Genomic DNA, 26,408 nt, shown 5'->3' with positions numbered 1-26,408 from the left:
ATAGGGCTAGGGGTGTCACCTTGAGGTAGAATGCCCCTGGGTTCTATACCCAGACCCGGGAAAAAAAATAGGGCACGGGGTGCAGCTCGGAGGTTGAATGCCTCTGGGTTCCATACCCAGACCCACACACACAAAAAAATAAATAAATAAATAAATAAAATAAGCCGGGCGTGGTGGCGCACGCTTGTAATCCCCGCGCTTGGGAGGCGGAGACAGGAGGATCGCGCAGGTTCGAAGCCAGCCGCGCGTGCTGGCTTAGGAGACCCTGTTTCCAAATGAAAATGTAAAAATAGGTCTGGGAGCCAGGCGTGGTGGCGCATGCTTGTAATCCCCGCGCTTGGGAGGCGGAGACAGGAGGATCGCGCAGGTTCGAAGCCAGCCGCGTGCTGGCTTAGGAGACCCTGTTTCCAAAATGAAAATGTAAAAATAGGTCTGGGAGTGTAGCCCCGAGGTAGAAGGGCTTCCAGGAATCCCAGTACCACCAAAAACAAAACAAAACAAAATAGGTCTGGGAGTGTAGCCCGGAGGTAGGAGGGCTTCCAGGAACCCCAGTACCACCAAAAATAAAAATAATAAATAAATAAATAAATAAAATAAAAAATAAAAAATAAAAAATAGGGCTCTGGGTGTATTCAGAGGTAGAATGCCCCTGGGTTCCATCCCCAGTACTGCAAAAAATATATATACATATATGTGTACATATAATATAAATAAATAAATAAATAAATAAATAAATAAAATAGGTCTGGGAGGGATAGCGTGGAGGTAGAACACCCCTGAGTTCAATCACCAGTACCACAAAATAAATAAATAAAATTATATTTTAGTGAAATACCTTGTGGATATAATCTGTATTTTCACTGGACAATCATAATTTCTATATCTATGTAATTTACTAGTTGAAATTTTAGTTATAAGCCGAGCGTGGTGGTGCACGCTTGTAATCCCCGCGCTTGGGAGGGGGAGACAGGAAGATCGCGCTGGTTCAGAACCAGCCTCGCTGGCTTAAGAGACCCTGTTTCCAAATAAAAAAATTATAAAAAATAGGTCTGGGAGTATAGCCCGGAGGTAGAAGGGCTTCCAGGAACCCCAGTACCACAAAAAAAAAAAAAAAGAAGAAGAGAAAAAGAAAAAGAAAGAATTTTTAGTTATAAAAAATTTTACAATTTTGGATTAAGGACTTAAGATTTTTCTGGTAATGGGTATTGAACCCTGGGCATTCTACCTCCAAGCTACATACCCAGCCCTTTTCATTTTGTTTTGAAACAAGGTCTTGTTACCAAATAGGGGGTGGGGAGAGAGTATAGTTCTTTAACTTAAATGTATTTTTATGCTGAAATATCAATATAAATTAGATTGCTAAGACTGGTCTAGAACCTGCAGTTTTTCTCTTAGTTTACTAAGTACTAGGATTATAGGTATCAGCTAGGAACTAAAAGTTTAAAAGTAATTCTTTGCCTTGGGGTGAGTAGAGAATGGAGTTCAAAAAGTAAACCAAATTATCATAAGCGATGTCACTAATTTCTCCCATGTGAAAATATCTTCACTAATTATTTCCCTTTTTTTCCCCCCATCCCTTTGGTACAAAGGATTGATCCTAGAAAACATTTACCTCTGAGCAACATACCTCAGTTTTTGGTTTTGTTTTGTTTTTTGATTTTCAGTACCCAAGATGGAACCCAGGGACATTCTACCTCTGACCTACACCCTCAGCCCTATTTTTTAGTCTTTTCATTTTTGAAACAGGGTCTCACTGAGTTGCGAAGGGCAGCTAAGTAGCTGAGGCTGTCTGTGAACCACAATCCTCCGATCTCAACCTCCCGAATGCTGGGATTACAAGCATGCGCCACCATGCCCGGCCTTTATTCTTTATTCTGAAACAGGGTCTCACTAAATTGTGGAGGGCCTAAGTAGCTGAGGCTGGCGGTGAACATGTGATCCTCCTGTCTCAGCCTCCCAAATTCTGGGATTACAGGTGTGTGCCACCATGCCCGGCTTCATACCTCAGTTTTTTGTGGTACTGGGGTTGGAACCCAGAGGCATTCTACCTCTGAGCTATACCTCAGACCTATTTTTTATTCTTTATTTTGAAACAGGGTCTCACTGAGTTGCAAAGGGCCTCACTAAGTAGTTGCTGAGGGTAGCCAAGAACTGTGATTACAAGCATGCACCACCACACCCAGCTATCTCAGAAGTAAAAAAAAAAAAAAAAAAAAAAAAAAAAAAAAAAAAATAGGGCTGGGTGTGTCCCTGGGAGGTAGAATGCCCTGGGGTTCCATCACCAGTACCAAAAAAACAAAAACAAAAACACTTTTTCTTTAAAAAATTTGAAACAAGGTCTCATTACAAGAAAAAGAAAAGAGATAATACTTTAATTTAAATGTACCTGTATGCCTAAGTATCAATATATATTGGATTATCTAGGAGAACCTAAAACTGGGTTACCTAAAATGGTCTTAGCTAGAGAAAAGTGACATTCTTCTTGACCTCTCACTAAAGTTAACCTTCCTGAGATATCTCAGGGCATAAGAAAAAGGTATGCTGAATTAAGCTGTTTCCTTTTGTATGAGCCTTTTCTTAGTCATGTAAGCAGAATTTTTTTTTGGGGGGGGTACTGGGTGAACCTAGGGGCATTCTAACTTTGAGCTACATCCTCACTCAGTCCTATTTTTATTCTTTATTTTGAGTTGCAGAGGGTCTCACTAAGTTGTTGAAGCTGGCTGCAAACCTGCAATCCTCATGTCCCATCCTCCCAAATACTGGGATTACAAGTGTGTACTTCCATGCCCAGCCACTTAAGCAGATTTTTAATGATTTGCTAAACCCTATGTGATCACCACTGTGTTGGTGTCAAAGACAAAATTTTGCCCTTCTAGGAGCTTAGAGTTCACATACAGAGGACCTATGATAGAGTATAATGAGTATATAGGTGCTACACAAACACATATTGGTGGGGGTACAGGAGTCTTGAGTCAGTCATGGAAGAGATGGGAGAGATATACACACCAGGAAATACTATAGGAGAGGTAAAGAAACTGATCACGAGTGGTCTGCTGGATACACAAACCAGAGCTACAGTAAGCCACATACTTCTCTATTAAGCTAGAAATTCCTCGTTGTCAGGGATCATAAAACACTTAATCTTAAGCCCTCAATGCTTGGCACAAGTTGGTGCACAGTGCATATGCAACAAGTATTTATTAATCTGGAAAACAAGTACAAAACAGCACTCTTTAATTTTAAGCCTAGCTCACAGAATCTATTAACAAAAGACAATTAAGTTGAAAAGTGGCAGTAATGGAAGCTGGAAAAAACGTGGAGCCGAAGCCACACATGGTAGCACAAGCCAGTAAATCCGTATTTGGGAGGCTGAGAGAGAGGCTGTCAGGTTCAAGGCCAGCCTCTACAACAGAAAGACTTAGCAGCCGCCTAGGGACCCTGTTTCAAAATAAAAAGGAGCTGGACATTGTGGCACATGCTTGTAATCCCAGTACTTGGGAGGCTGAGAAAGGAGGATTGCAGGTTCAAAACCAGCCCCAACAACTTAGCAAAGCCCTCTGCAACTTAGTGAAACCCTGTTTCCAAATAAATAAAACTGGAGCCAGACACGGTGGTACATGCTTATAATCCCAGTAATTGGCAGGTTGAGATGGGAGGATCGCAGTTCATGACCAGCCTTAGCTACTTAGTGAAGTCCTCTGCAACTTTGTGAGACCCTGTTTCAAAATAAAGAATAAGGGCCAGGCGTGGTGGCGCACGCTTGTAATCCCCAGGCTTGGGAGGCTGAGACAGGAGGATCACATAGATTCGAAGCCAGCCTCAGCTACTTAGTGAGGCTCTCAGCAACCCAGTGAGACCCTGTTCCAAATAAAATAGAAAATAGGTCTGGGAGTATAGCCCGGAGGTAGAAAGCCCCTGGGTTCCACCCCTAGTACCACCAAAAAAAAAAAAAAAAAAAAAGGTGGGCATGGTCACACATGATTTTAATCCTGGCATTTGGGAGGCTGAGAAAGGATGCTTGCGGTTCATGGACAGCCTCAGATACTTAGTGAGGCATCTGCAACCCAGTGAGACCCTGTTTCAAAAAACAGGCCAGGTGTGGTGGCGCACGCTTGTAATCCCCGCGTTTGGGAGGCGGAGACAGGAGGATCGCGCTGGTTCGAAGCCAGTCTCTCTATGGCTTAAGAGACCCTGTTTCCAAATAAAAAAGTATAAAATAGGTCTGGAAGTGTAGCCTGGAGGTAGAAGGGTTTCCAGGAACCCCAGTACCACCAAAACATAAAAATAAAAATAAAAATAAAAAATAGGGCTGGGGGTGTAGCTCAGAGGTAGAATGCCCCTGGGTTCCTTCCCCAGTATCCATTGTAGCACACATTTGTAATCCCAGCATTCAGGAGGCTGAGACCACAGGATCCCAGTTTGCAGAGAGCCTCAGCTTCTTAGCCAGGCCCTTCACAACTCAGTGAAATCCTGTTTCAAAAATAAAAAGACTAAAAAATAGGGCTGGGCGTTTAACTCTGATGTAGAATGCCTCTGGATTCCATCCCCGTTACTACCAAAAAAAAAAAAAAAAGGGCTGGTCGTATAGCTCAAAGGTAGAATGACCCTGGGTTCAATCCCCAGTGAAACAGACAGACAGACAGACAGACAGACATGTAGTTCAGTAGAATGCCCCTGGGTTCAATCCTCAGTGTCACAAAAAATAGAAATTGAAAAAGTAATGTGGAGCCCATAGATTTTCTATCATTTCAAATAATTTTGAGAGTTGCTTTGAAACTCACTTTTGTAGGGGAAAAATGAGGTTTATGACGATTTCTAGTATTTATTGCTTTGCAAGTAGTAACAAAGGAGACATATTTGTCATATGAATGCTCACATAAACCCTCATAAAATCACTGCTAGGCTGGGCGTGGTGGTGCACACTTGTGATCCCAGCATTCACAGCCTCAGCTACTTATCAAGGCCCTTCGCAACTCAATGAGACCCTGTTTTAAAAAAAATCACTACTGCTAGGCTCAGGATTCTCAGCAGGAAGAATTTCTTTTCTTTTTTCAGTACCAGAAACTGAACCCAGGGGCATTCTACACACCCAGCCCCTTTTGTATAGCTCTATTTTGAAACGGCCTCACTAAGCTTCTGAAAGTCTCACTAAATTGTTGAGGCTAGCCTCAAATCTGCGATCCTCCTGACTCAGCTCCTTAGTACTGGAATAACAGATGTGCGCCAGGATGCCTGGCTTAATTTTTAAATTTGAGACAGGTTCTCCCTACATTGTCCTCACTTACCTTGAACTGTGTGTGTGCGCGCGCGCAAGGGATTGAACCCAGAGATACTCTACAACTGAACTATACCTCAGCCCTTTTTTTTGGTGGTACTGGGGTTCCTGGAAACCCTTCTACCTCCGGTCTATTTTATATTTTTGAAACAGGGTCTCTTACACCAGCAAGGCTGGCTTCGAACCTGCGCGATCCTCCTGTCTCCGCCTCCCAAGCGAGGGGATTACAAGCATGTGCCACCACGCCCGGCCTTACCTTAGCCCTTTTTATTATTATTATTATTATTATTATTATTATTATTATTTTGGGGGGTGGTACTGGGGGTGGAACCCAGAAGCTTTCTACCTCAAGGCTATACTCCCAGACCTTTTTTTATATTTTATTTGGAAACAGGGTCTAAGTTGCTGAATTTATTATTTTTTTTGAGAGAGGGTCTTGAAAAGTTGCCCAGGCTAGCTTTGAACTTGCAATCCTCCTGTCCTAGCCTCCTAAATACTGAGACTATACACATGCACCACCATGCTCAGCTCCATTTAATATTCTTTCTGAAGCCAGGCGTGGTGGCACACGCTTGTAATCCCTGCCCTTGGGAGGCAGAGACAGGAAGATCGTGCAGGTTCAAAGCCAGCCGCGCTGGCTTAAGAGACCCTGTTTCCAAATAAAAAACATAAAATAGGTCTGGGAGTGTAGCTCGGAGGTAGAAGGGTTTCCAGGAACCCCAGTACCACCACCACCACTACTACTACTACTACTACTACTACTACTACTAATAATAATAATAATAATAATAATATTCTTTCTACTCAAAATACTATTTTCATGAGTAGACTGTAGATTGTTTTAGTTAAAATAAAATAAATTAGGGAAACTTAATCTTAAAGAAAAGTACTTTATGAAAATCACATGAGAATTGGATATGGTGGGGGCATGCTTGTAATCCCAGCATTCAAGAGGCTGGGACAGGAGGATTCCGGGCCCTGGACAGCCTCAGCTACTATTTAGTGAGGCCCTTTGCAACAGTGAGACCCTGTTTCAAAAACAAGGATTAAAAAACAGGGCTGGGGGCTGGGCGTGGTGGCGCACGCTAGTAATCCCAGTGCTTGGGAGGCTAAGTCAGGAGGATCGCACAGGTTCGAAGCCAGCCTCAGCTACTTAGTGAGGCTCTCAGCAACTTAGTGAGACCCTCCCTGTTTCCAAATAAAATATAAAATAGGTCTGGGAGTATAGCTCGGAAGTAGAAAAGCCCCTGGGTTCCACCTCCAGTACCACCACCCAAAAAAAAAAAAAAAAGTTAGGGCTGGGGGTGTAACTCAGAGATAGAATGCCCCTGGGTTCCATCCCCAGTACTACAAAAAAAAAAGTTTTAATCACGTGATATTCATAAAAATTAAGTCCCAATTAATTTCTACCAAGGAACCAAAGGTATCAATGGTGTGTAGAAACTAACCAGACAGAATTCAAGGAGCACCTACTGCAGGGTGTTGAAACGTGTTGCATGTTTTCTAGTAAAGTGACATTCACTGCTGGTGACTCAAAGAGAAACTATTAGCCACTGCCATTTAATCTCCCTTCTCTCTCTTTCATAACACAAACTCAGCTGGCTCTCATCTTTAAAGGAGAAAGAAATCTAAGTATTACTCATACTCAGTCATGTATCCAGTGAGAAGAGAAAAAAATAAATGTCTGATATCTACAACATCTGCAAAAGTTATTCAGAAAGTTCTAAGAATTGCCTTCAACAACATTCTTTTCCAGTACAAATACAGAAGAATTTTGCCTTCATCCCCTTATTAAATAAAAGGTCTGAGTAATGAATACCTGGTACACTCTAAGTCAACAGTAATTCCTACAAATGAACTAAGTATGACTAAAAAAAAAACAAAAACAAAAAACCACACACACAACAACTTGCTCTAGCCAATACACTTTTCTGTTTGTTTGTTTTTGTTTTTGTTTTTGCGGTACTGGGGATGGAACCTAGGGGCATTCTACATCCGAGCTACACTCCCAGCCCTATTTTTTATTCTTTATTTTTGAATCAGGGTCTTACTGAGTTGCAAAGGGCCTCACTAAGTAGCTGAGGTTGTCCGCAAATCACGATCCTCCTGTCTCAGCCTCCCAAATGCTGAGATTAGAAGGGTACACCACCACGCCCGGCTTACACTTTGTTCTTTCTCATGTATGAAATACCCATCTTTTTTAGACTGTTTCCTTTTTCCTTTTTTTTTTTTTTTTTTTTGGTGGTACTGAGGGCATTCTACTTCTGATCTACACGCCCAGCTCGATTTTTTTTATTCTGAATAGTATCTTCGTTAAGTTGAGGAGGGCCTCATAAATTGCTGAGGATGGTAAAGAACCTGGATCCTCCTATCTCAGCCTCCCAAGTATTGGGATTATAACTGTGAGCCACCACACCCAGGCAGGCCATTTCCTTCCCTTAAAATTCTCAATTGTTCACAACAGAAACTAAAGTATAGAAGAGAAAGGTTTGTATATAATTTGTGTGTGTGTGCTACTGAGAACTGAAACCAGAGGCAGTCTACCTCCAAGCTACATCCCTAGCCCAATTTTATTTTTTATTTGAAACAGAATCTTGCTAGATTGATGAGTCAACCTAGCTACTTGCTCAAGCTGTCCTAGAACTTGAGATCTTCCTGTCTCAGCCTCCCAAATACTGGGATTATAGGTGTGTGCCACACGCAGGTATATACAATTTTTAAAGTCAAAGAGAAAATTGTGCTTCTGGTTTTACAGATCTTTCCTTCTAGATCTGATCAAATGTAGAGTCAAACATTAATATTTTAGGAAAATAATGTAGTGTGTACTTAGAGGAAAATATGGACAATTTGTGCCTTTGTTCATCTGTTTATGCTAAAGCAAATAACCCAATCCTACTTGGACCTTTCTGAAAAGCTTTATTTAAGGCTATTGAGTCTGTAAAAATGTAACCACTGAACAAGGCCTTCCAAGAAATAAATTTGGTGGTTATTATTTCAGCCTAAAAATAATTTCTTTAATTGAAATTAAATTAAACAGGATGTGATTAGCCATTAAACATTATACCCATACTCAGAATGTTCAGAGTACTAGCTCTCTTGAAACTCAAAGCACAGCTGACAGTCTGATGTGTTGATCTGTAGAAATGAAAAGCAAAAAGAGAATAGACTAACTCCTGAAATGTATTCACTTGGGGTAACAAGTCTTCTGTATATTTTAACAATTCTATAGATCTGGGTATGACGGAATGGTGAAACACTGCTTTTAAATCTGAATGACATCCTAGCAGGGCGTGGTGATGTACACTTGTAATCCCAGCTTGTGAGGCTGAGACAGGAGGACTGCAAGTTTGAGGACAGCCTCAGCAAGTAGTGAGATTCTCATCAATCTAGTGAGACCCTGTTTCCAATAAGAAATAAAATCAGATTTGCATGTGCTGGCATATGCTTGTAATCCCAGTACTTGGGAGGCTGAGACAAGAGGATCATAGGTTTATGGCCAGCCTCAGCTACTTAGTGAGGCCCTCCACAACTTAGTGAGACCCTGTTTCAAAATAAAGAATAAAGCGTGGTGCACGCTTGTTATCCCAGGAGGCTTAGACAGGAGAATCGCACAGGTTCAAAGCCAGCCTCAGCTACTTAGGTTCTCAGCAACTTAGTGAGACCCTGTTTTCAAATAAAATATAAAATAGGGACTGACAGTGTAGCCTCGGGGTAGAAAGCCCTTGGGTTCCATCCCCAATACCACAAAAAATAAAATAAAATAAAAAATAGGGGTGAGGGCATAGTTCAAAGGTAGAATGCCATTGAGTTTAATCCCCAATACTACCAAAAATATAAAACTAACTAAATAAATAATATAATATAAAATCAGGCTGGAGATGTAGCTCAAAGGTAGAATGCCTCTGGTTTCATCCCCAGTACCACAAATAAATATATAACTAAATAAATATGACATCCTTCAGTGTGTATTTCGGACAGTATTAATTTTATACTTATCTAATTATTGTCAACACTGATACACAGTGATTTTTTTTCTTCTTCTTGGTACTGGGAATTAAATCCAGGGGGCATTTTCCCTCTGAGTTACAACCCCAGCCCTATTTTATTCTTATTTTTTGTTTTGTTTTTATACTGGGGATTGAACCCAGAGGCATTCTACCTCCAAGCTACACAGTCCGATTTCTTATTTGGAAAATGGGATTTCACTAGGTTGCTAAGAACCTTGCTAAATTGTTGCGGTTGGCTTTGAACCTGCAATTCTCCTGTCTCAGCCTCTCAAGTACAGGGATTACAAGTGTGCACCATCAAGCCCAGCTTTTATTTTTAAACACAGTCTCACTAAATTACAGAGGCTGGCCACCAACCTACAATCCTCTAGTCTTAGCTTCCCAAGTACTGGGATTACAAACATATGCTTTCACACCTGGCTCTCACAATCATCTTCAAAACTTTTTTTTTTTTTTTTTTGCAGTGCCAGAGATCAAACACAGTGCCATGAGTGTGCTAGGCAAGCCCTCTCCCTCTGAACTATACTCTCAACCTAGATCAATATAAATTTAATAGTCTTCTCAGCGTTTAGAGAAATCCTTCAAGATTTGCTGCAGTGCCTGTTCTTGCCACTCTCCTGAGTGTACACTGACCTGTAGTCCTACTGAACCACAAAAAGTCACTGAACTGTGACACATGTATCCCTCAGCTTTACCTACCTAGCTATTCACTATTCTCTCAGCATTTCCCTCCTAACTTGCCTAATTCTTACTCCTTCAAACTTCTGTTCACAGCCAGGCATAGCGGCACATACCTGTACTTCCAGTACTTGGGAAGTGGAGATAGGAGAATTTAAGATTTAAGGCCAGCCTCAGCAATGTAGTGAGGCCTGTGGCAACTTTATTTAAAAAAAAAAAAAAAAAAGGGCTGGTGATGTAGCTCAGAGATGGAATGGCTCAATCCCTAGTAACAAAAAAACCAACCAGAGCCGGGTGTAATGGCACACGCTTGTAATCCCAACTTTGGGAGGCTGGGACAAGAGTATCGTGGTTCACAGATAGCCTCAGCTACTTAGTAAGGCCCTTTACAACTCAGTGAGACCCTGTTTCAAAATAAAGAATAAAAAATAAGGTTGGGGGTGTAGCTCTGAGGCAGAATACCCACGGGTTCCATCCCTAGTACTGCAAAATAAATAAATAAATTATTTTTTAAAAATAAAAAGGGGTAGGGGCGGGAGGCTGAGACAGGAGGATTGCAGGTTTGTGACCAGCCTCGGCTACTTAGTGAGCCCCTCCATAACTTAGTGAGACCCTGTTTTAAAGTAAATAATAAAAAATAGGGCGTGGGGTGTAGCTTGGAGGTAGAAAGCCCCTGGGTTCCATCCACAGTACAATTAAAAAAAAAAAAAGGGCTGGGGGAATCTACTCAAAGGTCCCAATGCCAAAAAAATAAATAAATAAAATAGAAGGGTGCAGAAGGAGAAGATCTCTCTCTCCTCTGAGAGAAAGGAGTCTAAGCCAGGTGTGGTGGCACACACTTGTAATCCCCGTGCTTGGGAGGCGGAGACAGGAGGATCCACAGGTTCAAAGCCAGCCTCAGCTACTTAGTGAGGCTCTCAGCAACTTAGTGAGACCCTGTTTCCAAATAAAATATAAAATAGGTCTGGGAGTATAGCCCGGAGGTAGAAAAGCCCCAGGGTTTCACCCCCAGTACCACAAAAATAAATAAGTAAATAAATAAATAAAAGGGGTCTATAGGTATCTCTCTCAGGTTATGGTATATTTATGTTGGGATGTGCCAGTCCTGTAAGTACTAAATATGTAATAAATTACTGATAAATTCTATAATAAAAAAAGAAAAAAGCCATTATTGAAATTTACCTACTACTCATGGATTACATGTTATTATAAATTCACTTTCACAGCTAGGAGTAGGAGTCCATGCCTGTAATCCCATGAACTACAGAGGCTGGAGCATAAAGACAGATGGTTCAAGCCCAGCTTGGGCAACTAGCCACACTCTATCTCAAACTAAAAAATAAAAAAAGGACTGGGGATGTAGCTCAGTGGTAGCGCACCCTTGAATTCCACCCCTAGTTCTGCAAAAATAAATACTAACTTATTTATACAAATGCTTATAGTAACACATTAAGTATAGTTGTTTTGTTAGGCATGGTGGTTTTTTAATATATATATATATATATATATATATATATATATACTTTTTTTTTTTGGTGGTGGTGGTATGGGGGATTGAGCTCAGGGGTAGACAGTCTACCTCTAAGCTATAACCTCACCCCTATTTTACCTTTTTTTTTTGTGTGTGTGTGTGTATGGTACTGGGGATGGAACCCAGGGGCATTCTACCTCCAAACTACACACTCAGCCCTATTTTTATCCTATTTTTTTTTATCCCCCTGTGGGGCTAGGGATGAAACCCAGGGGCATTCAATTTCTGAGTTATACCACCTGCCCAATTTTTTATTTCTTATTTTGAAACAGGGTCTCACTAAGTTTCAGAGGGCCTCACTAAGTAGCACAGGCTGTCCTCCTGTCTCAGTCTCCCAAATGCTAGGATTACACGTGTGCACCACAACCCTGGCTTATTCTCTTTTCTTTTTTTCTTTTCCTTTTTTTTTTTTTTTTGGTGGTACTGGGGATGGAACCCTTCTACCTCCAGGCTACACTCCCAGACCTATTTTATACTTTATTTGGAAACAGGGTCTCACTAAGTTGCTGAGAGCCTCTCTAAGTAGCTGAGGCTGGCTTCGAACCTGTGTGATCCTCCTATCTCAGCCTCCCAAGCACGGATATTACAAGTGTGCGCCACCACACCGGCTTTAGTCTTTCTATATTTATTTATTTATTTATTTATTTATTTATTTATTTATTTATTTATTTATTTATTTTGTGGTACTGGAGGTGGATCCCAGAGGCTTTCTACCTCTGGGCTATACTCCTAGACCTTTTTTTATATTTTATTTAGAAACAGGGTCTCACTAAGTTGCTGAAAGCCTCACTAAGTAGCTGAAAGCCTCACTAAGTAGATGAGGCTGGCTTCGAACCTGTGCAATCCTCCTGTCTCAGCCTCCCAAGCGCGGATACTACAAGCATGCGCCACCACGCCCGGCTTTAGTCTTTTTATTTTTTGAAACAGGGTCTCACTGAGTTGCAAAGGGCCTCGCAAAGTAGCTGAGGCTGTCCACGAACCATGATCCTCTGGTCTCAGCCTCCCGAATGCTGGGATTACAAATTTACAGTACCAAGTCCGGATGCTTTTTTTCTTTTTAATTTGTCTGTTTGTTTATATGGTGCTGGGGATTGAGCTCAGAGGCATTTTACCTCTGAGCTCAACCCCCAGCCCAATTTTTATTTATTTGGAAACAGTGTCTCACTAAATTGCAGAAGACCTCAGCTAAATTGTTGAAGCTGGCTTCTAACCTACAATCCTCCTGTCTCAGCCTCCCAAGTACTGATTACATGCATGTGCAACCACGCCCAGCTTGCTTGCTTGCTTTCTCTTTCTCTCTTTTTTTTTCTTTTGGTGGTACTGGGGTTCCCAGAAACCCTTCTACCTTCAGGCAACACTCCCAGATCTATTTTATATGTACTGGGGTTCCTGGAAACCCTTCTACTTCCAGGCTACACTCCCAGATCTATTTTATATTTTTATTTGGAAACAGGGTCTCTTAAACCAGCAAGGCTGGCTTCAAACCTGCTCGATCCTCCTGTCTCCACTTCCCAAACCCGGGGGATTACAAGCGGGATTACAAGAGTGCACCACCACGCCCGGCGGTTTTTTTTTTTTTTTTTTTATTTGAAAATAAGGTCTAAGTGCTGAACACCTTGCTAAAATGCTGCGTTCAGCTTTGAACTTGTGAACCTCCTGTCTCAGCCTCTCAAATACTAGGGTTAGAGGCATGTAACACCATTCCTGGCTAAATAATGCTATGTAAAGTTTCTAATCAAAACTACAGGGGAAAAAATTAACTTCATTTTGGCCTAATTTTTTTTTTTTTTATTGTAGTACTGGGGATGGAACCCAGGGGCATTCTACCTCCAAGCTACACCCCCAGTCCTATTTTTTTATTCTATTTATTTATTTATTTATTTATTTATTGCAGGTCTGGGGATGGAACCCAGGGGCATTTGACCTCCGAGCTATACCCCCTGCCCAATTTCTTATTCTTTATTTTGAAACAGGGTCTCACTGAGTTGCAGAGGACCTCACTAAGTAGCTGAGGCTGTCCACAAACTGTGATCCTCCAGTCTCAGCCTCCAACATGTTGGGATTACAAGTATGTGCCACCACGCTCGACTTATTCTTTATTTTAAAACAGAGTCTCAATGAGTTGCAAAGGGCCTCACTAAGTAACTGAAGCTGTCGGGGAACCATGATCCTCCTGTCTAGGCCTCTCAAATGCTGGGATTACAAACATGTGCCACCACGCCTGGCTCTAATTTAATTTCAGAGGAATTTATCTCCTACACTCTAAGGACCTCGAATTAATTAAGTTTTAGTTTGTCCTCCATTCTTAAAGAGGAGGAGAGGAGGACTATGTTATTGACATATTTTCAGCTTCTAGTGTTAAGAGTGTAACAACACAAAAATTTTTCCCATAAACTTTGAAGTGCATTTAGCCCTGAAGGTGGCTCTTTAACAAACCTTCTAAACAGCTGAGAAATCTGTTGTAACTTAATAACTACTTACAAATTCAGATATTAGAATAAGAAAAAATTGACTTTGTTAAAGAAATAATAGATTCTATTTGTTACTTTAACAAGTGGATTATTGCATTACATTTCCTAAATGTCACAATGCTAATCAAAAGAAGACAGTACCTTATAAACCTATTTCCAGAATATATACATATGAATGAAGTCTTTGCAAATAGTTTTCTTGTTTTGGTTTCTTACTGGAGGTTGATTCCAGAGGCATTCTACCTCTAAATTTTTTTTTTTTCCAGTACTAGAGATGGAACCCAGGGACATTCTACCTCCGAGTTACACCCCCAGCTCTATTTTTTATTCTTTATTTTGAAACCGGGTCTCACTGAGTTGCAAAGGGCCTCACTAAGTAACTGAGACCACCCGCAAACTGGGATCCTCCTGTCTCAGCCTCCCAAATGCTGGGATTACAAGCATGTGCCACCATGCTCAGCAGTATTCTACCTCTGAAATAAGCCCCAGACGCAATTTTCTTTTCTTTTCTTCTTCTTCTTTTTTTTTTTTTTTTTTGTAGTATAGGGCATTCTACCTCTGAGATACACCCTCAGCCCTATTTTATTTTGAAACAGAGTATCGCTAGGTTGCTGAGAGTTTCATTAAATTTCTGAGGCTGATCTCAAACCTGTGACCATCCTCAGCTTCTAAAGTCACCAGGGTTACAGGCATGTACCCCCAACCTTACTTTATGTTTTATTTTATTTATTTATTTATTTATTTATTTATTTATTTATTTATTTAGGTGGTACTAGGGTTCCTGGAGCCCTTCTGCCTCCGGGCTACACTCCCAGACCTATTTTTATATTTTTACTTGGAAACTTAGCGGGACCCTGTTTCAAAATAAAGAATACAAAATAGGGCAGAGGCTGTATAGCTCAGAAGTCGAATGTCGCTGGATTCTAACCCCAGACCCACACAAAAAAAATAAATAAATAGGGTTACCAGGCATGGTGGCGTGCGCTTGTAATCGCAGTACTTGGGAGGCTGAGACAGGAGGATTGTGCAAGTTTGAAGCCAGCCCCAGCAGCTTAGTGAGGTCCTCAGCAACTTAATGAGAACCTATTTCCAAGTAAAATAAAAAATAGGGCTGGGAGTACAGCATAGAGGTAGAATGCCCCTGGGTTCCATCCTTAGGAACACATAAATAAATAAGTAAATTAATTAATTAATAGAATTAACTTGGAGCTGGATGTGATGGCACATGCCTATAATCTCAGTACTTGGGAGGCTGAGACAGGAGGGTCAACAGGTTCTTGGCCAGCTTTAGCTACGTAGTGAGGCCCTCTGCAATTTAGTGAGACTCTGTTTCAAAATAAGGAATAGAGTTCCAGAAAGCCAGGAGTAATAGCGCACACTTGTAATCCCAGCATTCAGGAGGCTGAGACAGGAGGATCACGGTTCACGGACAGCCTCAGTTACTTAGCGAGGCCCTTCACAACTCATAAGACCCTGTTTCAACAATAAAAAGACTAAAATATAAGGCTGAGGGTGTAGCTCAAAGGTACAATGCCCCTGGGTTCCATCTCCAGTGCCAAAAATTTAAATAAATAAATAAATAAATAAATAAATAAATAAATAGGGCTAGGGTTGTAGCTTAGAGGTAGAATGTCCATGGGTTCAATTCTCAATTCTAAAAAAGAATTAACTTGGTACTAAACTAATTTATTAACAAGGTAACTGACTGCCCTCTAGTGTTCAAACTAAAGATCTCCTTGATATGTTAGATGGACATCTATGCTAGACATCTATAAACTACCCTCTGGGGGAGGTTAGGTCAAGTTCATGAAAATCAGAGCAATTCTGATCTTGCAATGCTTTAAACAGAAGTTTTCTCAAAGTTGGACAAGAACTATTAATCTGAGCTATGTCATTATCAGCATCACCAGCCCAAAAAGCTGAACTTCAGTTATCAATGGCAATCGGGCAAGAGTAATACACACACATACACACACACACACACACACACACACACACACACACACACTCACACCCCGAAAAAAATTTTTTTTTTTTTGTGGTACTGGGGTTCCTGGAAGCCCTTCTGCCTCCGGGCTCCACTCCTACAGGCTACACTCCCAGACCTATTTTTTACTTTTTTATGTGGAAACAGGGTCTCTTAAGCCAGCGAGGCTGGCTCCAAACCAGCGCAATCCTCCTGTCTCCGCCTCCCAAGCGCGGGGATTACAAGCGTGCGCCACCACGCCTGGCCACACACCAAAATTTTAAAAAATGCTTTCTAAAATTGCACTGAAATAAAGAGATTGAGGGCCGGATGTGGTGGCACACACTTGTAATCCCAGCATTTGGGAGGCTGAGACCAGAGGATCACAGTTCACAGACAGCCTCAGCTACTTAGTGAGGCCCTCCGCAACTTAGTGAGACCGGTTCAAAATAAAGAATAAAAATAGGGCAGGGAATGTGGCTCGGAGGTCAAATGCCCCTGGGTTCCATCCCCAGACCCTCAAAAAAGAAAGAAAGAAAGAGAGAGAGAGAGAGAGAGAAAGAAAGACAGAAAGACAGACAGACAGACAGAAAGAAAGAAAAGGAGAGAGAGATTGAGACCAGGCTTTGTGGCACACGCTTATAATCCCTGTACATAGTAAGGCCCTCCACAACCTAGTGAGACCCAGTTTCAAAATAAAGAATAGCCAGGCGTGGTGGTCCACGCTTGTAATCCCAGCATTTGGGAGAATAAGACAGGAGGATGACAGTTCTTTGGGCAGCCTTGGCTATTTAGTGAGGGCTTCTGCAACTTAGTGAGACTTTGTTTCAAAATAAAGGATAAAAAATAGGGGCGGGATGTGGCTCAGAGGTAGAATGCCCCTGGGTTCCATCCTCAGTAAGACACACAAAAAAAAGATATTGAGGCTTATGCTTGAATTATATGCTTCCTCCAGCATGCTGAGGTAAAGCAAGTAAAACTGCCTCTGAAGCCAGGTGTGGTGGCGCACACTTGTAATCCCAGCGCTTGGAAGGCGGAGACAGGAGAATCGCATGGGTTCAAAGCCAGCCTCAGGTACTTAGTGAGGCTTTCAGCAACTTAGTGAGACCCTGTTTCCAAATAAAATATTTAAAAAAAAAAAAAAGGTCTGGGAGTATAGCCCAGAGGTAGAAAGCCTCTGGGTTCCATCCCCAGTACCATAAAAAAATTAAAAATAAAAATAAATAAAGAATAAAAAATAGAGCCGGGGGTGTAGCTTGGAGGTAGAATACCCCTGGGTTCCATCCCCAGAAAAAAATAAAATAAATAATAATATCCTAGGATGGATGGCTCACTTTGAAATGACAGTCAACAAAGAGAGGTTACACAATAGCTAATTTTTAGTCAAAAAGGAAAATATTACGAAAGCGTGGTGGCATATGTTTGAAATCTCAGGCCAGGCATGGTGGCACACGCTTGTAATCCCTGCGCTTGGGAGGAGGAGACAGGAGGATTGCGCAGGTTCAAAGCCGGCCTCACTGGCTTAAGAGACCCTGTTTCCAAATAAAAATATAACATAGGTCTGGGAGTGTAGCCCGGAGGTAGAAGGGTTCCATCCCCAGTACCACCAAAAAAATTAATAATAATAGGGTCTTGCTAAATTGCTTAGACTAGCCTCAAACTTGTGACACTCCTGTATCAACCTCACAAGTATTAGGATTATAGGCACTCTGCACGTTTAATTTATAACAACAGTAAATATCAATGAATATAAATCACGCAAAAAAGACTTGTTGTGTCCCTCAATTATGTTTAAGAGCATAAATGGATCCTGGCAACAAGAAGACTCTATCCTAGAGAGAAGCACACTAAACATAAAAAAATTAACTTATTTACAAAGCTTTAATGGAGGTAAGAAGAAAATATAAGCATCATTTACTAAGAAAAATATAGGTGATACTCACCAAATGGATCTTCCATGCCACTATTAACCAGTTTAGAGAGGTGGTATATAGTTCCTAAAAGAGAAAAAGGCAAATGATATATATAAAATATATCACCTTTTTTTTTTTTTTTTTTTTTTTTTTTTGCAGGTCTGGGGATGGAACCCAGGGGCATTCAACCTCTGAGCTACACCCTCTGCCCTATTTTTTATTCTTTATTTTGAAACCGGGTCTCACTGAGTTGCAGAGGGCCTCACTGAGCTGAGCTTGTCCGCGAACCGTGCGTGTTACTATGGAGAGAATCCAGGGGCTTTCTATCTCCAGGCTACACCCCTGACCTATTTTATATTTATTTTTAAACAGGGTCTCACTAAGTACTTGAGGCTGGCTTCTAACCTGAGAAGCATGCACCACCATGCCCAGGGATTCTTTCTTTTTTTGAAACAGGGTTTCACTGGGTTGCAAATGGCCTAAGTAGCTGAGACTGTCTGGGAACTGTGATCCTCCTATCTCATCTTCTCAAATGCAGGGATTACAAGCCTGTGCCACACTCAGCTTTTTTTTTTTTTTTTTTTTTTTTTTTTTTTGCAGATCTGGGGATGGAAGACAGGGGCATTTGACCTCTGAGCTACATCCCCAGCCCTATTTTTTAGTCTTTATTTTGAAACAAGGTCTCACTAAGTTGCAGAGGGCCTCATTAAATAGCTGAGGCTGTCTGCAAACTGCAATCCTCTAGTCTCAGCCTCCCATATGCTGGGATTACAAGCATGAGCCACCAGGCCCAGCTCTATTTTTTATTTTGAAATAACGATCTCACTAAGTTGCTGAAAGCCTGGCAAAGTTGCTGAGGCTGGCCTCCAACCTGTGATCCTCCTGACTCAGCTTCACAAGTACTAGGATTACAGGCATGGACACTGGCAGATTTTTTTTTTATAGATATTTACCCATGAAGGAAAAAAAGGAATATATAAAGCTATTTATTTTTTCATTTCTTTCTTATGAATCCTATCTCTTTCCACTTGTCACTCATTGAAGAATAAAAATGGTGTTTGAGGGCTCCACGTTTAAAACCTTGTTTAATAATCAACCTGCCCAAGGCTTTCCAAAGAACAAGCATTTCTCTAGTAACCCTACTTTGAGGGCTATGGGTATAATTCAGGGGTGGAGCTTTCCTAGTGTGCAATGAGACCTGGGTTTGACCCCAGCACTGCAAAGCAAACAAAAACACCCAAACAAAACAAAAACACTAAAGTGAGAAAAAACACTAGTTATTTATTTATTAATTTTTGGTGCTGAGACTTGAACTCAGACGCATTCTATCGCTAAGCTATACCCCCAGGTCTTTTAATTTTTTTTACTTTTTTATTTTTTTTTTGCAGGTCTGGGGATGGAACCCAGGGGCATTCGAACTCCAAGCAACATCCCCTGCTCTATTTTTTATTCTTTATTTTAAAACCGGGTCTCACTGAGTTGCAGAGGGCCTCACTAAGTAGCTGAGGCTGTCCACAAACTGTGACCCTCCAGTCTCAGCCTCCCAAATGCTGGGTTTACAAGCGTGCACCACCATGCCCAGCTTTTATTTATTTATAATTTTTTTTTTTTTTTGCGGTACTGGAGATGGAACCTAGGGGCACTCTACCGCTAAGCTACACCTCCAGCCCATTTTTTTTTTTAATGGTACTGGGGGTGGAACCCAGAGACTTTCTACCTCCAAGCTAAACTCCTAGACCTATTTTATATTTTATTTAGAAACAGGGTCTCAATAAATTGCCGAGAGCCTCACTAAGTAGCTGAGGCTGGCTTCGAACCTATGCAATCCTCCTGTCCCAGACTCCCAAGCACAGGGATTACAAGGGTGCACCACCACGCCCGGCTCCAGCCCCATTTTTTATTCTTTATTTTGAAACTGGGTCTCACTGATTTGCAAAGGACCTCACTAAGTAGCTTGAGGCTGTCCACAAACGATGATCCTCCAGTCTCAGCTTCCTGAATGCTACAATAGTGCGCCACCACGCCTGGGCGCAGGTCTTTTTAAACTTTTACGTGTGTGTGTGTGTGTGTGTGTGTGTGTGTGTGTGTGTGTGTGTGTTACTGAGGATTGAACCCAGGAGCATTCTACCTCTAAGCTCCGCCCCCAGTCCTATTTCTTTTTTTTTTTTTTTTTTTTTGCAGTACTGGGGATGAAACCCAGGGGGCATTCTACCTCTGAGCTACACCCCCAGCCCTAATTTTTTTTTTTTTTTTTTTTTTTTGCGGGTCTGGGGATGGAACCCAGGGGCACTTGACCTCCGAGCTACACCCCCTGCCCTATTTTTTATTCTTTATTTTGAAACCGGGTCTCACTGAGTTGCAGAGGGCCTCACTAAGTAGCTGAGGCTGTCCTCTAACCGCGATCCTCCGGTTTCAGCCTCCCGAATGCTGGGATTACAAGCGTGCGCCACCACGCCCGGCAACCCAGCCCTAATTTTTTTATTCCTTATTTTGAAACCGGGTCTCACTGAGTTGCAAAGGGCCTCACTAAGTAGCTGAGACTGTCCGCGAACCCGGATCCTCTGGTCTCAGCCTCCCAAATGCTGGGGTTACAGGCATGCGTCACCACACCCAGCTTCCTATTTTATTCTTTATTTTGAAACAGGGTCTCAGCTTCCTATTTTATTCTTTATTTTGAAACAGGGTCTCACTAAGTTGTGGAGGGCCTCACTAAGTACCTGAGGCTGGGTGCAAACCTTCGATTCTCCTGTCTCAGCTTCCAAAGTACTGGGATTACAAGTGTGCAACATGTCTGGTTTCCTATTTATTTATTTATTTATTTATTTATTTATTTAGCAGTACTGGAGATGGAACCCAGGGTCATTTTACCTCTGACCTACAACCTCAACCCTCTTTTTCATTATTTTCAAACAGGGTCTCACTAAGTTGTGAAGGTCTTACTAAGTAGCTGAGGCTTGCCACAAACCTGCAATTCTCCTGTCTTAACCTCCAAAGTACTGACCATACCCGACTCTAGCTTACTTTTAATTCTGAAACAGGTCTTTGCTAAGTTGCTAAGGCTGACCTGAACCTGTGATCCTCTTGTCTCAGCCTCTCAAGTAGGAAGATTCTAGGTGTTCACCAGCCCGCCTGGCTAAAATACTTTAAAAAGATACTTTCTTTAAAGTATCCCTGTAGGGCATGGTGGCACATACCTGTAATCTCTAGTACCAAAAAATAAAAAAATGCTGAAAACTATAATTCTGGCCACAACAGATTCATTCTTCCTTAAATATACATCTTGTATCTTTTGTTTTTTAATATGGTACTAGGCATGGGGCCCAGGGGCCTTCTAACTCTGAGCTACACCTCCAGCCCTATTTTTTTATTCTTTATTTTGAAACAGAGTCTCACTGAGTTGCAGAGGACCTCACTAAGTAGCTGAAGCTGTCCTTGAACCACAATCCTTCCATCTCAGACTCCCAAATACTAGGATTACAAGTGTGCACCTCCGGCTACATCTTACATCTTAATGTCTCCCCTCCCTTCCTCCTTTCATTTTTCTTTTGAGGGAGAGGTACTTGGAATTGAATTAAGGGAAATTCTACGTCCAAGCTCATTTTATACCCTCAGCCCTTTCTTTCTTTCTTTCTTTCTTTCTTTCTTTCTTTCTTTCTTTCTTTCTTTGTGGTACTGGGAGTGGAACCCAGAGGCTTTCTACCTCTGGGCTATACTCCCAGACATATTTTATATTTTATTTGGAAACAGGGTTTCACTAAGTTGCTGAAAGCCTCACTAAGTAGCTGAGGCTGGCTTCAAACCTGTGTGATCCTCCTGTCTCAGCCTCCCAAGTGCGGGGGATTACGAGTGTGCGCCACCACACCTGGTTTAGCCCTTTATTTATTTAATTACTTATTTTTGCAGTACTGGGGATGGAATCCAGGGCATTCTACCTCCAAGTACACCCCCAGCCCTATTTTTTATTCTTTACTTTGAAACAGGGTCTCACTGAGTTGCAAAGGGCCTCACTAAGTAGCTGAGGCTTTCTGCGAACCGCAATTTTCTAGTCTCCGCCTCCTGAATGCTGGGATTACAAGGGTGCACCACCACGCCTGGCCCCTACCCTATTTTTATTCTTTATTATGAAGCAGGGTCTCACTAAGTTATATGGGCTTCACTAGGTCCCTGAAGCTGGCTTTAAACCTGCAATCCTTCTGTCTTAGCCTCCCATGTACTGGGATTACAAGCTTGCACCACCACACCTGGCTCCAGTTTGGTTTTTAATACTCATCAAGAATGTGCCTCCCCAATTATATTAAAAATTAATAAAGTTCCAATAATATACCTGGAACTGTGTGCTATGCAGTAAGGATATAGATTAAGTCCCATGTGCTGGGGATGAGGCTCAATGGCAGAACACTTGCTTAGAATAAAGGAGGCCATTGGTTCAATCCCCAGCAGTGAAAAACAACAAGTAGCAGTGTCAGTGTTACAGCCTCTAATCCCAATACTTGGGAGACTGAGATAGGAGGGTCGCATGTTCAAGTCCAGCATCAGCAATTTACCAAGACTCTCGGCCACTTAGTGACCTTGTTTCCAAATAATAAATTAAATAAGGCTGGGGGTGTAGCTCAGAGATAGAACACCCTGGGTTTAAACATCAGAATCACAAAATATAACAAACATTGTCCCTACCACATGACAATATAAACAAAAACAGTCTTGATATTTGCTATGAAAAAGGTCCACACAGAAAAAATGTTCTTCCCTGTTCTTATAGCATAAAAAGAGATTTACAACAGGATTCTAGACAGGCAAGGTGGCACATAGCTATAAGCCCTGCACTTGGAAAGCTGAGACAGAAGGATCACAGGTTGGAGGCCAGCCCGGGCAACTTATTGAGACAAAATTATTGTTTCAAAAAACATAAAAAAGTGGCCAGGTGTGGTGGCTCAAGCTTGTCATCTCAGCATTTGGGAGGCTGAGACAATAGGACTGTGGTTCAAGGACAGCCTCAGCTACTTAGTGAGGCCCTATGCGACTCAGTCTGTCTCTGTTTCATAATAAAGAAAAAATTGGACTAGGGGTATAGCTTGGAGGTACATACCCCTGGGTTCTATTCCCAGTTCTACAAAAAACAAATAAATTAATAATAATAAAAAGCCAGGCTTGGTGGCACACATTTGTAATCCCAGTAATTGGGAGACTGAGACAGGAAGATCGCAGGTTCACGGTCAGCCTCATCCCCTGGGTTCAATGCCCAGTACCATAAAAAAAAAAAAAAAAAAAAAAGATAGAAAATAAAGCCAGGCGTGGTGGCGCACGCTTGTAATCCCTGCGCTTGGGAGGCAGAGACAGGAGGATCGCGCAGATTCGAAGCCAGCTGTGTGCGCTGGCTTAAGAGACCCTGTTTCCAAATTTTAAAAAGTATAAAAATAGGTCTGGGAGTGTAGCCCTAGCCCAGAGGTAGAAGGGCTTCCAGGAACCCCAGTACCACCAAAAAAAAAAAAAAAAAAAAGATAGAAAATAAAAGGAGGCTAGGGTTGTAGTTCGGTAGTAGAATACTTCTGAGTTCAATCCCCAGCATAAATCAGGCTTCTACTAGTTAGAAAGGCTAAACTAATTATATCGACTCAATTCCATTGGCATGTTACACATTTTACCTAAGAATTTAGGGACACTGAAGTGTGTTTCTGTTACTGATGTCATGTTCATTGCATGTACTGACAAAAACCAAAGGCTTGAAACTCATTAAAAGTTTTGCTTAAGGGTAGGACCTGTGCAATGCCCTGGGTTTGATACCCAGTCCCCCCCCACACACACAAAAAAAAAGCCTGCGTGGTGGCGCAAGCTTGTAATCCTGGTGCTTGGGAGGTGGAGACAGGAGGATGGCGCAGGTTCGAAGCCTTTTAAGAGACCCTGTTTCCAAAGATAAAAAAGTATAAAAAATAGGTCTGGGAATGTAGCCCGGAGGCAGAAGGGTTTCCAGGAACCCCAGTATCACCACCAAAAAAAAAAAAAAAAAAAAAAAAAAAAAGTAGGACCTGAAGAAAGCATTCTCCCCAGCCCTGATGAATTTAACTAAAAATATAAATGGAGAGTTGAATTCGGTCTTTAATGTTAGTTTTAAGTTTTAGGAGCTGCTGTACCTATATTCTCTTAGGTGCTTTTTTTTTTTTTTTTTTTGGTGGTGGTGGTACTAGAGATGGAAGCCAGGGGATTCTACCTCCAAGCTATATACCCCTAGCCATACATATTTTATTCTTTTATTTTGAAACCAGTCTCACAAAGTTGCAGAGGGCCTCACTAAATAGCAGAGGCTGGCCTAACCGAGATCCTCCTGTCTCAGCCTCCCAAGTACTGGGATTACAAGCATGGGCCACCATGCTCTGCTAACAATGTATTTGTGTGTGTGTGTGTGTGTCTGTGTATGTGTGTGTGTGTGCACACGCGTGCGCGTGTGTGCACGCACGCGCACTATCCTGCCTAGACACAAGGTAATCAAACCATATTGTGAGAATACTGCCATTGTTTTTCTCCAATATTTAGATTTTAGCACATGAAAACTGTATATGGTAACTAACATTTGTAGCTGAAATAAATATGTGTTAATGGAAAGAGCACCATACTCGGACTATAGTTTACTCTATTTCCTATCTGGATTAAGTGTATGACCTTGGGCAAGTCCTTAACATTTTAGAAGCTAGATTTTATCAGCCGTAAAATGTGAGAACCACTACCTCAAGAGTTATAATAGAATTTATTTATTTATTTATCTATTTATTTATGGTGGTAAATAAATAAATAGAAATGGAACCCAGAGGTATTCTACTTCTGAGCTACACCCCCATCCCTATTTTTCTTTATTTTGAAACAGGGTCTCACCAGCCTCAGCTACTACTTAGTGAGGCCCTTTGCAAGTCAGTGAGACCCTGTTTCAAAATGAAGAATAAAAAATAGGGCTGGGGATGTAGCTTGGAGGTAGAATGCTCCTGGGTTCCATCCCCAGTACCACAAAAAAAGAAAGAAAGAGAAAGAAAGAAAAGAGAGAGAAAGAGAGAGAGGGAGAGAGAGAGAGAGAGAGAGAGAGAGAGAGAGAAGAAGAAGAAGAAGAAGAAGAAGAAGAAGAAGAAGAAGAAGAAGAAGAAGAAGAAGAAACAGGGTCTCACTGAGTTGTGGAGAGCTTCACAAAGTAGCTGAGTCTGTGATCCTACTGTCTCAGCCTACCAAATACTGAGATTACAAGTATACATCACCACACCTGGCTATAATGAGAATTAAATTGCACAATTTGTTCAAAACTTATTTTTTAAAAAGTAACATTGATAGCATTATCATGTTTGAACAAATAAATTAGTCAACAGCAACTGTAGATTCTTAGATTATTTCCAAAACACTGAGCAATTCTGGCTGCTTCTTCAAAGTTCATCCAGGAAAACACACACACACACACTTTTAGGTTAAAACTGAAGAACTACTGGGGATGAGCCGGGCGTGGTGGCGCATACTTGTAATCCCCGCACTTGGGAGGCTGAGACAGGAGGATCACACAGGTTCAAAGCCAGCCTCAGCTACTTAGTGAGGCTCTCAGCAACTTAGGGAGACCCTGTTTCCAAATAAAAATATAAGAAAAAAAAATAGGTCTGGGAGTATAGCCCAGAGGTAGAAGGCCTCTGGGTTCCACCCCCAGTACCACCAAAAAAAAAAAAAAAAAAAAACTACTGGGGATAGTGCCTGTTTAGTTTGTGCAAGACTCTTCAAGCCCCAATACTACCAAAAAGAAGAAGAAAATTTCATTAAAGACCTCCCATTCCTTTACAATGTTACTATATTAAGCTCAGATTCTGAGCAAGTCATTTCCACTGAGACATTAAAACAAAGCAATACAGTACAAAGAGCTTTGTTTACATACTTGGCTAGGGTGAGAACTGAACCTATGTAACTTCAAAAACCTTCCCTGATCCCTGTGCTTGGGAGGCGGAGACAGCTGGTTCGGAGTCAGCCTTGCTGGCTTAAGAGAGCCTGTTTCTAAATAAAAATATAAAATAGGTCTGGGTGTGTAGCCCAGAGGTAAAAGGGCTTCCAGGAACCCCAGTACCACCAAAAACCTTTCCTGATTCATGCAAAATGGTCCTGGTTGTCTTCATTCCAGGAACTTGCAATATTAAAGTGTGTGTGTGTGTGTGTGTGTGTGTGTGTGTTACTGGAGAATGAACCCAGGGGCATTCTGCCTTTCCCCACCCGCCCTTTTTTTTTTTTTTTTTTTTGGCGGGTCTGGGGATGGAACCCAGGGGCATTCAACTTCTGAGCCCTCAGCCCTATTTTTCAATCTTTATTTTGAAACAGGGGCTCAGTAAGTTGTGGAGGACCTAAACAGCTGAAACTGTCTGCAAACCGTGATCCTCCTGTCTCAGCCCTCCAAAAACTGGGATTATAAACCTGGGCCACCGCCAGGCTCTATTTTTATTTTTGAAACATGGTCTATGTTTCAGAGGGCTTCACTAAATTGCTGAGGTTGGCCTGGAACCTGCCATCCTCCTGTCTGAAACTCCAAAATACTGGGAGTTGCCTGTGTGTATCACCACGTG

General features: G+C 41.7%; 1 protein-coding gene across 1 annotated transcript in view; it reads right to left on the bottom strand.

Annotated features, from left to right (window-relative positions):
- PHACTR4 (phosphatase and actin regulator 4) overlaps window positions 1-17,916 on the bottom strand; it is a gene marked incomplete at both ends in the record, with an annotated part of 71,995 nt that extends 54,079 nt beyond the window's left edge. Inside the window, one exon of the mRNA XM_080690597.1 lies at window positions 17,872-17,916. The remainder of the gene's footprint in view (window positions 1-17,871) is intronic.
- Between the last annotated feature and the right edge of the window lie 8,492 nt (window positions 17,917-26,408).

The sequence above is a fragment of the Muscardinus avellanarius genome, assembly GCF_963383645.1.
Source record: "Muscardinus avellanarius genome assembly, chromosome: 3".
NCBI classification, from domain to species: domain Eukaryota; kingdom Metazoa; phylum Chordata; class Mammalia; order Rodentia; family Gliridae; genus Muscardinus; species Muscardinus avellanarius.
Note: the sequence above shows the minus strand (reverse complement) of the source record. Positions and strands in the feature narration are given on the sequence as shown.